The sequence below is a fragment of the Lemur catta genome, chromosome 1 (genome assembly GCF_020740605.2).
Source record: "Lemur catta isolate mLemCat1 chromosome 1, mLemCat1.pri, whole genome shotgun sequence".
NCBI lineage: Eukaryota > Metazoa > Chordata > Mammalia > Primates > Lemuridae > Lemur > Lemur catta.
Window position 1 is genome coordinate 242,061,650 of NC_059128.1, and position 12,732 is coordinate 242,074,381.

At 35.0% G+C, this 12,732-nt stretch overlaps 1 protein-coding gene across 2 annotated transcripts in view; it reads right to left on the reverse strand.

The window, feature by feature from the left end:
• Positions 1-12,732, reverse strand: part of COL8A1 (collagen type VIII alpha 1 chain) — a 143,704-nt gene that overhangs the window by 48,257 nt on the left and 82,715 nt on the right. For both annotated transcript variants that reach the window (XM_045540412.1, XM_045540411.1), the window contains exon 2: positions 3,340-3,459. The gene's annotated coding sequence lies outside the window, so the exon portion shown is untranslated. The remainder of the gene's footprint in view (positions 1-3,339; positions 3,460-12,732) is intronic.

Here is a 12,732-nt window from a genome sequence, read left to right on the forward strand (position 1 = left end):
TAGAATATGTCTGTTCTGGCTCTGACATTTGATACTGACATGACTATGCAAAAGTGATTTAGTTTCTCTGGGTCTCAAATTCCTTCTTTTTATAATGGGGGTTGTTAATAACTGCCATACTCTCAGGAAGCTGTGGGGAAGATTAAATAAGATATTGTTTGTGAAAGTGTTCTGTTAGATCATAAAGCACCATACACATGTAAGGCATTATTACCTCTTTTATTGTAGATTTACTCTCATGACTTGCTCAAGGCCACATTCCAAGTTGGTAGGAGAATCAAGGATAGAATCTGGTGCTTCTGACGTACAGCCATCTGCTTCAGCTAAAGGCTGTTCATACCAAGCTAGTTTTAAATTTTTTTTACTTTATTTTATTTTAAAAAGCCTTTTTATTTGAAAAATAATTGAGGAAGGAGAAGAGTGGCAGTAAGAAGTAAATTCCATATTGAACAGTTAGGGTCTTCTTGGCTACAGTCATAATGTTCTGCAGTAAAATTATACATACAGGATATTTATATACTTATATACTCAGAATTACGGCCATCAAGGATTGGACTTTATTGCTGTCATATAATATAAAACCCCATGTTCTTCAAAGTTTCAAACAACTTCTAAATTGAACTGTGGTTTCCCTGCTCTATTTATCTCCAAAATATAGTACAACCACAAGAAAGCCCTTCCGTAGTGGGCTTGATTAATAAAACAGATATGGATCAATTCAGCAGGTTTTCCATGGATATTTTTGGTTACAGATGTAGCTCATTAGTTCCCATGTGTGAGACACCACCTCTCTAGCGTGAATCCAAGAGACATATTAATGTCAGAACAGAAAGTGGGAATAATTCAGTGTGACCCATATTATTTAGTGCTTACTGTGTGTAAGGCACGTTAGGAGTTTTAATGAGCAAAAGGAATTTGTTTCTATGATAATTGTCACTTAAAGATAAGTTAGATAATTTGAAGAAAATAGGAAATATTTGAACCAAAATGTCAATGATGAATGATTCAGAGATCTGTATTTTTGGAAGGTAAAAAGATGATCAGAAAGAAAATTCTAGATTATTAAAAAATAATTTTAAAAGTTACATTCTGCACTTTTGGAGGGCACACAAAGGATTAATTATCATGATCTACAAGATCTATTCCTTTCCCTATCATAATATTCATATTTAAATTTAGGGGGTCATTTTCTGCATTTGCTTCAAATGAATTTCTTCACAGACCTTAAAAACTATGTAAATATTTAGAGTTTTATGCTATGTGAAATTAAACAGCCATGTTCATTTTCACTGAGAAAAAGACATACATTCAACAAGTTCTTTTTTCTTTTTTCAGTCAAAATTCCTTAAAAAAAAACCCTTTCAGCTGATTATTTTCATCAGAAAACTATCATATCTAAACTTCAGTCCTGCCTGAATTGATCATCATGTTGAATAAATGTAATTTTTATTTTCCCATCCAAGTACTAAGCAGGCCCGACCCTGCTTAGCTTCCGAAATCAGACGAGATTGGGCGCGTTCGGGGTGGTATGGCCATAGACATAATTTTTATTTTCATTTGATGAATCATTGTTGTTGATCATTGAATGAAATAGTTTATTGAGTAACCTTTATGTTTTGTTGCTTTTGCACCCTAGTTTAAAAACAAAGAACTTAATTTCTTATAAGTCTAATAAAATGTATTTTTGATATTTCCACCATAACTTTACAAGCAATTTCTTTCCTCTGTCCTGTAATAACCACCTTCTGCATTTTTATGATTTCGTTTAACATTATTATTGTAATTTTTTATTGGGCAAGCCCATCAATGCCCTTGGCAGCAAGATTTTGTTGCGAGAAATCCAGAAGCTGAGCCTGTCATTGGTTGCAACCATCATAAAATTTCCCTGGATTGAGTTCAGAGGCTTCCCCTGACATTATGAATGTCACCCACCTCATGCCTCTTTCATCAGCTTCTCCAAAATCTGTGATCAGCTTGAGTTCTATAACCTGCTGCTTAAGTGAGCGTGTATTTTTTATACAGTGGTTTTGCATTATGAGTATTTCATTTGGAGAACATCTGGCTTTGATGGAATCCAGCCAAGACAATCAGTGGTATGTATATTAAAAATGTAATACCTTAGTAAAATCATTAATGTATTTGCATTTCTCCAGGAACTGTGAATGGATTCCTTCTAGACAGGATGTGGTCATGTGGCATTAACCATAGGGCTAGATGCTGTGCATTTCTTTTTGCTCAGGTGCACCCCCAGCAAGAACGCAGAAACTCTGAGGCATCTGAACAATTCATTCTTTCAATTATGAAATAAAATTAAATAGACTATAAAAAGCCATTGTACTATTATGTATTAGGAAATATTGAATCGTGTGTCCAAAAGTCACACTTAAGACCAGGCAATAGTAATAAGCAGAGGATGGCTGTGGATACTATGAGATAATGTCTACTTGTCAGAAATGGATGGTATGTTGCGTTTTTTTTTTTTCCATCAAACTTTGAAAGTTAATGATGTACTTTATGTTTTTATTGCTTCTACTGAGAGATCAATTAAGGAATAAAAGGGATCCTGGCCTGCTGTTATTGTTATTTTTCACTGTGAAAAATATATGTGAATATATATTGAATATATTCAATACATATGTGAGTATATATTTAATCTATATTGACATATGAATAAAACCATATTTGTTATATCATGCTCTGTTTCATACATCCTAGATTATTTTTAGGAAAATTTGGTACCTATCACTTCAGTCATCTGAAATGCATCATTTCTTCATTACAGCTTATAACTTAAAAGTATAAAATATCACCCATAGAAAAAATTGGCTCAATTAAGAGAAATATGAGAATGGTAGAAAAACACATATAGACATGACTGGGAGATGATAAGATTATTTTAATTTTCCCATTTGCACTGGAATTATTTATTTTACAAATCTCCAGATCTTTTATTACTTAAAACCCTCTGCTGAATCATGAAAAGAAGCTTAAGTTAGCAATTTTCCTCTGCAAAATCTAGCTGCTAGCATCTGGTGAACACTTGGATACCTAGTCAGGTCCTATGGAAATGATTATTTTAAGATTCTGTTCAACATGCCTGGACTTAAAAATCAGTTAGGATCACACTCTGCACATGTATTTTACTATAGGGGATTTAAAAACCTGATATGGTCTCAAGGCTTTTGCACCAGTGGGGATGGGGGTGGGGATGGGAGGTAGATCGCGCGCGCAGGCAGAGGGGAGGAGTGTCTGCCAACAGTCCTGGTGCTCCCTGAGACCTGCTGTTTCACCTGGGGCCACCCCACTACTGCCCCGCCCGCTGTCGCTCCCCACACTTACATTTAGACTTGACCGGCCTGTGGAACTGAGGACCCGTGCCCTTGCTCCTGCCTTCCTGTGGCACCCCTGGGGCTGGTTTCTGCCTCTTCACCAGAGGGTGCTCTACTTCCAGAACAGCTTCTGAAGTGGAAAGAAAGAGGATACTTTTACTCAATTGGAAAGACAATAAGAAACAGAATTATTATCAAAGTGTATTGTTTTTGGATCACAGGAGAAATTACATAATACACATTTCAATTAAAAAATGCCAATATTTACCAAAATTTTAGGAGATATTAGAGATTCTTGTATGCTGATTAGGAGAGATTTTTTTGTTTGTTTCTGTATAGTCAAGTATGCATTTGTTTATTTTTATGCATATACTATATATAGTTTTTGTTCAAATAAACAATGTATTGTACGTGTTTATTGCTTTTCATAGTTATATTATGTGCTAAGTCCTATTAGTTCAATTCCATTAATACAGATTTGGGATAATTTAGAAAGAATTTGGGCATATGCTATAGAGAAGGCAAATTTGTGAAGAAATAATACATCAGAAAGAAAAGTTAGGCTAATTTAGGAAAAGTGAATTTTTTGAAAACACATTTCCCATCCAATTTGTATACAACAGTATTTGAATTAGAAATTATTCTTAGTTATTTATCAGATCAGGTTTGATGGGGCATTAATATGGTAACACTTTTAGGTTTTCATTTGCACTTTTGGTAAAATTTCACTAGTTGAATGTACTTTATAAATTCTCTATAATCTAGACTTTTTACAAATCATGTGGGGCTTCTCTCCACTTTAACTGAATTTTGGAAAGTTAACTCTGTGTTTTGGGTAATAGATGCTCTCTATTTTGTTTTGGTGTGTTTCACAGAGACTTGTTTAGGAAATATCTATATTTGCTGTTCAAAAATGATTTAACAGGAACAACTTCAGACATTTAGATAAAAACATTTGAAAGCCTAGATTTTTAAATTAAGAAATAAGGGAGAACTGATATCTAGTTTAGAATGTTTGCCATGTGATACAAGTGGTAAACTCTAGAGTAGTACCATCCAACAGAACTTTCTGTAATTATGGAAATGTCCCATATTTGCACTGTTGAATACAGTAGCCACTAGTCACATGGGGCTATTGAACTCTTGAAATGTAGCTAGTGTGATTGAGGAACTGAGTGTTTAGTTTTATTTAATTTTAATTAATTTGAGTTAATTAAACTCCCTGTGGCTAGTGGCTATCACATTGGAGAGTGTAGTTCTGGAGTTTCTCTGTATCTGGTACTTAACACAGAATGAAGAAATACTTGCATGTATTCTAGTTGCTGAATGTCTATAAAATAGTGGCGTCTCCACAGCACAAGGCCCAGGCTCTGACATGTGGCCTTCCCTACAGAGGCTACATAATGTGTGTTCAGGCCTGAAGGGTAGGTACAGCTGTATCCTGAACTTTGGCTCAACTGTAGGTATTCAGACATAAATAAACTTTGGGTTAGCTGTAGGTGATTTGAGAACCTTTTGTCTCTGGAAAGCCATGGGATCTCAAATTATCTCTAGTAATAATGGACTTAAGAGCTTGAGTGGAATTCCAGTCCACTCTCATGTTGTATGACTCCTCAGAGAAGACTGGCAGGTATAATATAGGCAGATATGAAGGAGATACACCACAAATATGACTGCCTCTGTGAAGAACTCTCTAGATTCAGCTTGGCTATCAGGTATAGGCCTATAAATACATTTTGTGCCTCTTCTCTTATCATTCTTTAATAAATATTTATTGAGCACCTACTATGTGCAAGGTACAATGCTTAGTGTTAGAGACAGAATGTTGAAAAAAAAAGATACAATCCCTGTCCACATGCTGATTAACTGCATTAGACAATAAGATTTTTTCCAATGTCTTCTTCCAAAATTTATTTTTTCTTTCTGGTTATGGTAAAAATAAAACAGAAGAAAGATACACAGTATAAATCGAAATGCTGATGATTGCTATTATGTGTGTATCATGCATCTTACTCAATTTACTTGTGTCTGAACAACTTTCACAGATCCACACCTGGGTAGATGATGAAACTGCTTGTTGAAATGCAATATTGGAGGCAGAGAAAATAACTGAAGAGACCTCAATTGCCATTTTTAGACCATGAGATAAGCATCATCCTTTCACATTTATTGTTTACCACATATGCTTAAAAAGGGTTCTTTCTTCTCTGTGATCCAGAAGAATGTCTTCTAAAAGAAGTTTTAATTAAAATTAAAAGACTTTTTTTTTGTTGCTGCTAATGTGATAACTCTTTTTTCTACTTTACCTTTCATAATACTCTAAGAAAGAGTGCTATAATCACCATTTATGAAATGAATCAAATTATTCAATACGCAAGCACCATTGTAAGACTTGAAGGGAACCAGTAACTACACAGGCAATCTGTTAACTCATTTGATTTCAATTCATTTTGAAAGAATGAGGTAGAAATGTGGGAAAGTACTAAGCAAGAACTATTTAGTCAGATTTTTTTCTTCTCTACATAGCAACCACATAATTAAATGTATGGTCTAAACTGTATTTATTAGATCAATTTTCAAATGTGTCACTGATAAAAAATTAAAGATGAAAAGGATTAAGAATTAAATTAAATGAATGCAACTACAGTACCTGGTATTTATAGTATCTGAAGACCATATGATAATGGTCTTGATTTTGTAGACACTTTGAAAATAATTTTTAAAAATGAATTACAAAGCAATGGAAGAAACTACAAAGAAAAATAAAACAATTTGTTTATATAAAGGCTGAAAACCAGTTGCATATAAAAAGCTTCATGAACAAAATTAAAAGTTGAAAGGTGAATATTTTTATTCCTTAAACAATGTTATATCCTATGGTGGTTTTAAAACATGGCCACAAATTCTTTGGGTCTCCTCTGTGTTCCCTCCCGTTGAATCTGGAAGAGCTTATGATGGCTTTGACCAATCGAACACAATGTAGGAGGCATTATGTAGTTTCTGAAGCTGGGTCATAAAAGGCCATGAAGCTGCTTCCTTGTTTGATGGAATGCTGTCTTTGGAGCCCTCAGGCTCCAGGGAAGAAGTCTGACTATCTAAAGACCACCATGCAGGAGAAGTCACATGTAGGTGCGACCATTGACAATGCCAGCATAGCTCAGTCTTCCTTCCATCTCTGCAGGGTTCTACACATGTGAGTAAAACCATTTTGGGCTCTTCAGATCAGCTAGTTTGCCTGGTGAGTAAGTCATGAGAGAAGAAAAACTCTCAGACATACCTGAATTCCTGACCCATACAATTGTGAGATCAAATAAAATGTTTGTCATTTTAAGCTGCTAAGTTTTGATGTGGTTTGTTATGTAGCAAAGATAGCTGGAGCATACCCTCTTGCATGTATGATACTTTTACAATAAAACATTTAAAAATCGAATGTGAAAGACATTGGGAAAAGTTATTTGCAAAAATTTGCTGTCTTAATATCCTTTTATAAAAAGAGCCCTTACAAATCATCGAGAAAAAAACACACCTCCCCTATAAGAAAATGTGCAATTTAATGAACAGATAATTCATTAAAGAAAAAATAAAAAAGGCTAACAAAAATGTAGAAAGCCTTCAACCTTGTTAGTAATTAAAGGAAATGTGAATTTAACTATGGAATTAAAATTTTAGCTATCAAATGGTAAAGATACATAGGTTTTCTTTTTACCTCAATAAAAAACAATAAATTAAAATTTTGGTGATCTAATTGGCAAAGATGAAAATATATTTAATGTTGGTTTGGGTTAAATGAGTTGTAAATGGCACAGACTTTATGGCCACTTACATATAAATTGATACATACTCAGAGCTTTCAAAATATCCATATTGTTTGATGCTTCTAGGAATATAGGAATTTGGGTAATGAAGTAATTAAAAATAAGGTAAAATAATATATAAAATGTTTATCACAGTTCTGTTTAGAGGAGCAAAAGTATAGAAACAAGCTAAATGTCAATGAATGCAATTAAATTTTATTTTTTATATTACAGAGTATTGTTTCATTATTTAGAATAAAATTTTCAATATATTTCATTTGATAATTCTGACCTGGGGACACCAGAGCAGAGTAGAAAAATCTGGAGCTTTCTAGGCACACAGACTGAACTTTGAGTCCTGGATTTGCCATTTACTGTTTCTAGATATTTGGAAGTTTGATTTACCGCTCTGACTTTGATTTTTCATATAAGGAAAATGGACTAAGTACCTATTCCATTAAATGTAGTGACAATTAAATGAATTTATGTATTTATGAATAATAATACATCATAGTTTTACATTTATACTGTCGTATTTATAAATAATAAGCACAATAGTTTCTCAATGTGTTATCTATTTTCTTACAACCCAAGCACACCATCTGACCTCTGTATCCAAATTCACAGCCCTTTCCAAATTCACTAAAAGTTCTTCCACTCTGGCTCCCTCTATATGTCCCTTCCTACCATAGTCCAGTCCCTACATCATAGTCAGAGAGATCTTGAGAACAAAACCCAAAATAAATGAGTCCATTTTCTTCCTAACACCCTTCAATGTTTCCAATTGCGTTAAACATGCATCTACTCTTGCTCTACTTTCCATGTAACAGATATGGTGAACTTCGAAAAATGTAAGTCATATCATGTCATTCTGCTTATATACCCCACCCCTTGGTCCCCATTGCACTTGTAACGATCCTAAACTTCTTTCCTGGTGTTTGTGCCCCAGGGGATTCCTGCTCTGCCTACCTTCCAACCTTGTCACCCCTCTTCTTGTCTTCTCCCCTTCAGCCACACTGGCCACCTTCTTATGAAAAACATAGTGCTAGTCCTAACTTTTAGAACTCTGCTGTTCCTCTACCTATAATGCTTTCCCCCTAGAACACTGCATGGCTTAATCCTTCTCCATTTAAATCTCCACTTGAATATTACTCCTTCAGAAAGGTCTTCCTTGACCACCTAATCTAAAGTTAACCATTTTCATGGATTTTTAATCTAATTCTCTTTAATTCTGTAGTAGTAGTTATATGTGTCTTCTGTAATTAAACATTTTGCTCATTTATAGTCCGGCTCAACACCAACCCTTCCTCTCTCCCCAAACACTCCTTGAGAGCAGGGAATTTGCTTTGTGTACCGTAACATCCCTTGCAACCAGAACCAGGCCTGGCATATGGTAAGTGTTCCATAAATATTTGCTGGACTCCTTGCAAATAAATACTTTTTTGTATTTCTGAAACACAGAACTTAGCAGTGCAAACCCCCCCCCCCCAGCACTTGACATTATTTTAAAAAAGAACAGAAATTGTAAACTGCATGGACATTTTAAAAGGCTTTGATGAGCTGATTAGAGTTAAGTGTATTGCTTCAATTTTGAAAAAAAGAAAAACCCACAAACAAAATCACAACAGCGTAAAATTATTTCAAGAGTATGATGAGAGCTCCCCTGGCAAATCAATACTTTTAAAACTGTACCACCACTCAAAAGGCTCCTTGCTTTGCAATGAAGAATGTTCACCTCCCACGAATATTTTTATTACTGCTGAACATGTAATTTATTTATTTGATAAGGTATAAGTCTTAGTAAAAAGACTTCCTGTTCAGCACTGAATGTGTTGAAAAAGGATTTCATTTTTTGAGGCTGGCTTAATACAAGCCTCTAGAGTGAGGAGATGTCTTAATTATCCCATTGGGTGGATGGAGTTGAAGCTGATTTTCTTGGCATCATTCACTCTGAGATGCAGGAAGCTTAGTGGTTGCGCCTCATCGGCTAGGTATGATCAGAAGATTCTACAGTAATGATATCTATTTCTATAAAACCCATGAGAAAAATCTAAATTGCTATTTACAAAAATACTAAAGCATTTCAAAAGTATATAACATTCTCTCAGATGATCAGGCATAAACTTTGATAGATCTTTTAACAATTTAGAATTTCCTCCACAAAGCAGGCTAGCCACATTCTTATGGTTTCTGAAGGAAGAAGAAATACATGTTTGTTAAACATGTCCTTTGGGCTAGTCTCTTTGCTAATTGTGTTATCTGCACAGTCTCATTTAATCTTGACAGCTGTGCAGTAAATGAGTAAAGGCAATGAAAAGAAAGATTCTATTCTTTTGCACAATTTTGAGGAAGAGTAGTGAATCAAGAATCAGAAAAACAGAAGAACTGCCTATCCTTATCCCATTGACATCATTCCAGAGTTTAATTTCAAGGGTTTCAAGGGACATTATATTTTATTTTATTGATTCATGGCAATTGTCTGGAGTGTGACAAATGTTGATTGATGAACAATGCTGATAAATTGGGCAGAAGATTTCCATAAGAACTGCATATGCGTGTTGTATAGAAATGCCAAGATTTAGAAAAAGATAATTGGGTGAGGCACATTAAGGTTTCTGGAAGATATTCTTACCTTCCCATGGAGTAATATATCTGATTTGGTTTCATTTACTGTTTGTGATGTTTGGAGAGCTGCAGGAAGGGGCAGTGAGGGCCCATTTCCCTTTCTTTGCCCATCCATAGTAACTCCTTAATTCTTCGGCTGATTTTTAAAAAAACTCAAGGTTGTACAGTCTCAGATAAAACTCTAAGATTATGAAATCCATTTCTATGGAAGCAGGATCACTTTTGAACTAACAACTAAATCCTGATGAATTAGAAAAGAGGAAAAAGTTCCCTAAGGTTGTACTGTGCCACCATTGACGGTCTGGATTACTGGATCATTGGCTTTCTTTTAAACACATTACAGGTAGAGAGACATTAATTGTCCTTTGTTTATAAAACCCATGCAGTGGTCTTATGACCATATTTAATGGTCACAAAGTTCAAAGTAACCACATGTAAATGATCCCATAAAAGAAAAGACTGAAAAGATCTAAATATCTAAAGTATATTATGAAATCTTTGGATTCTATCAGTTTGGAATAAGGAATGTGGGAGTGAGAAATTAATTGACACTTCAGTATGCAAATAAATTTGAGAAACAGTGACTTTCATTTGGAGAGCTGGAGAACAGAAGCTTCCATGGTTGGAATCTAAACTTAGGCCTTCGTATCACGATTTAAGTGACAGAAAATATCTATGAGATTTTCACTCTAGGTGCACCCTTCCAATACTTTTGCAATAGATGGGAATATATAAAATGTTTCCCGGAAGCTCCTCATCCTTGCTGAGGAAATATGGAAGGTGAAATTCTAGCCCTTTACAAATGAAACCATTGGATGAACCTTCAGACAGGATAAAGCATTGGTAATATGATGGTGATTCAAGATATGGTGAGAGGTCTTCTAAATAGCTGAGTTTAGGAAAGACTGAGGCTATTTATTTATAATAGTAAATATTCAAGGAGAATATAGCATGAAGTCTCCTTTCAGTTATCCAGATATCTGAGATTATAGAGTAAATCTTAAATTGAACCAAAAGGTGTGAAGTAAGTGGATTTCTTTGTTTGGACTAACTTGATTATGATAGTCTTTTTTTTTTTCAATTCCAATTTATTTATTTATTTTAATTTGTTTTTTATTTCAGCAAATTACGGTGGTACAAATGTTCAAATGTGTAGGTTACGTATATTGCCTTTGCCCCACCTAGTCAGAGCTTCAAGTATGTCCATCTTCCAGACGGTGTGCACCACACCCCTTAGGTGTGTATATACCCATTCCCTCCCCCCCCAATCTGCCCGACATTCTTGCATTCAATTGTCTTGACGTTTACATTATGACCCACTCATATATTCAACCATACAATTAATTAATTGAATAATTGATTAATTAAATATTATTCTTCACCTAAGATGATCTGTGAAGCAATTTTGGGGGAGGGGGTAAAATTAAAAAAAAATGCCTTGGCTCACTAAAATTTGACTTAGTTTTACCTGTGGTTAAAAGTTAATTTATTCCTGTTTAACATTAATTGTTCATATTGAGTCAGTAACAGCTAACTTATTAAAATGATGCTCTGAAATAATCATTTTATGTACCTTCAAAATAAATGTGAAAAACTTCAAGTGTACTTTGGTAGTCGGTTATCCTGTGGAAAAACCATGATCCAGACCGTAGTAGGAGGAAGCAGGAAGGAGAACAATCTGTGCTATGTGTGGTTGAGGTGTGATCTAGATTCTGAAACACCCCTGAACATTGGTAGGAAGAGCAGGGTGAGAATCAAACTGTCTCTGGACATCAGCATGCGGCTGGGATCTACTTCTGTTGGGAAGATATTGACTTCAATGTTCTAGATACTATTTTTTTTCAAATTTGAATGTGGTGGTTCCCCTTCAACCCATAATAATCAAACTATATCGCCCATCATCCAAGGTAAATTTTTTTGACTGAAGAAAATTCTTTAGTAACAAGGTAAAATTTGATTTCCAGAGAAAGCTCTGTCAAAAAAATTATTCTAAATTATGCCATGATTCTGTAGTAATAGCAACAGCTGTTATTTATTGAGAATGTCTTATGTGCTAGGCTCTGTGCTAAGTATACTTCACATATATTTTATATCATTTAAGGCTCACCACAATCCTACAATAAAGCAATCTTCTTATATCTAAGATCATTTAGTAAAATCTTAAATTAACTCATTATACATACATACACACAAACATGCACATGTGTGCACACGCACACAGACACACTTCCAAATATATGAAGCCAAAGTCTATATTTTGTTCCTCTCTCTTTCCCCAGCACACAGGGAGTGGCTCATAATTGCTATGTAGAAAATATTTGTTAAATTAAATGAAATGTCATTTCTTGTGCTTTCTCTGAGGGAAGGGTTTTTCATCAATCATTTTATACTTTGAAAACCTAACTTTGAAGACCCCTAGAGATGAAAAGGCATAGGAAAATTTTAACCCAGCTGAAGAATATGTATTGACATATCTCTGACTTCTTGGGTCAGTGAGGAAGACTGATGTAAGGGAAGGCTCAAGGGGGTTGTGTGGGGATTGGTGGGAAGGAAGAAATATTAATTCTGGTAAAAATGGCTTTTGTTTCCTCTAGGCTATAAACATAAAGAAATAAGAAAACCAAGATCCTGTGAACTTGATAGTCTTCTGTGGAGTGTCTGAGATATAACAACCTTCTGTGGCAACTCGGGCTGACAGACAATGCTCTGAGCTGAGAAGCCCAGCAAGATTGTGCCTATGCACAAGAGAAAGGAGGGTCGTGGTGGAGGGTAAGCTCCCAGATAAATGCAGCCTTGTTTTCTGTGCATTTTAGGCCTTGATTTAGATTTTTCAGTTGGTGATTGGACCCTTGTCCACATTCCTCACTGCCCTGATGACTCCTACAACCAATTAAGGCTTTGATGTGTTACATATTGGAGAACCAGGGGATGGCACAGACTCTGCAAATTGAGTTCTCTCTCTCCAACTTCAAGCACAGTTTCAC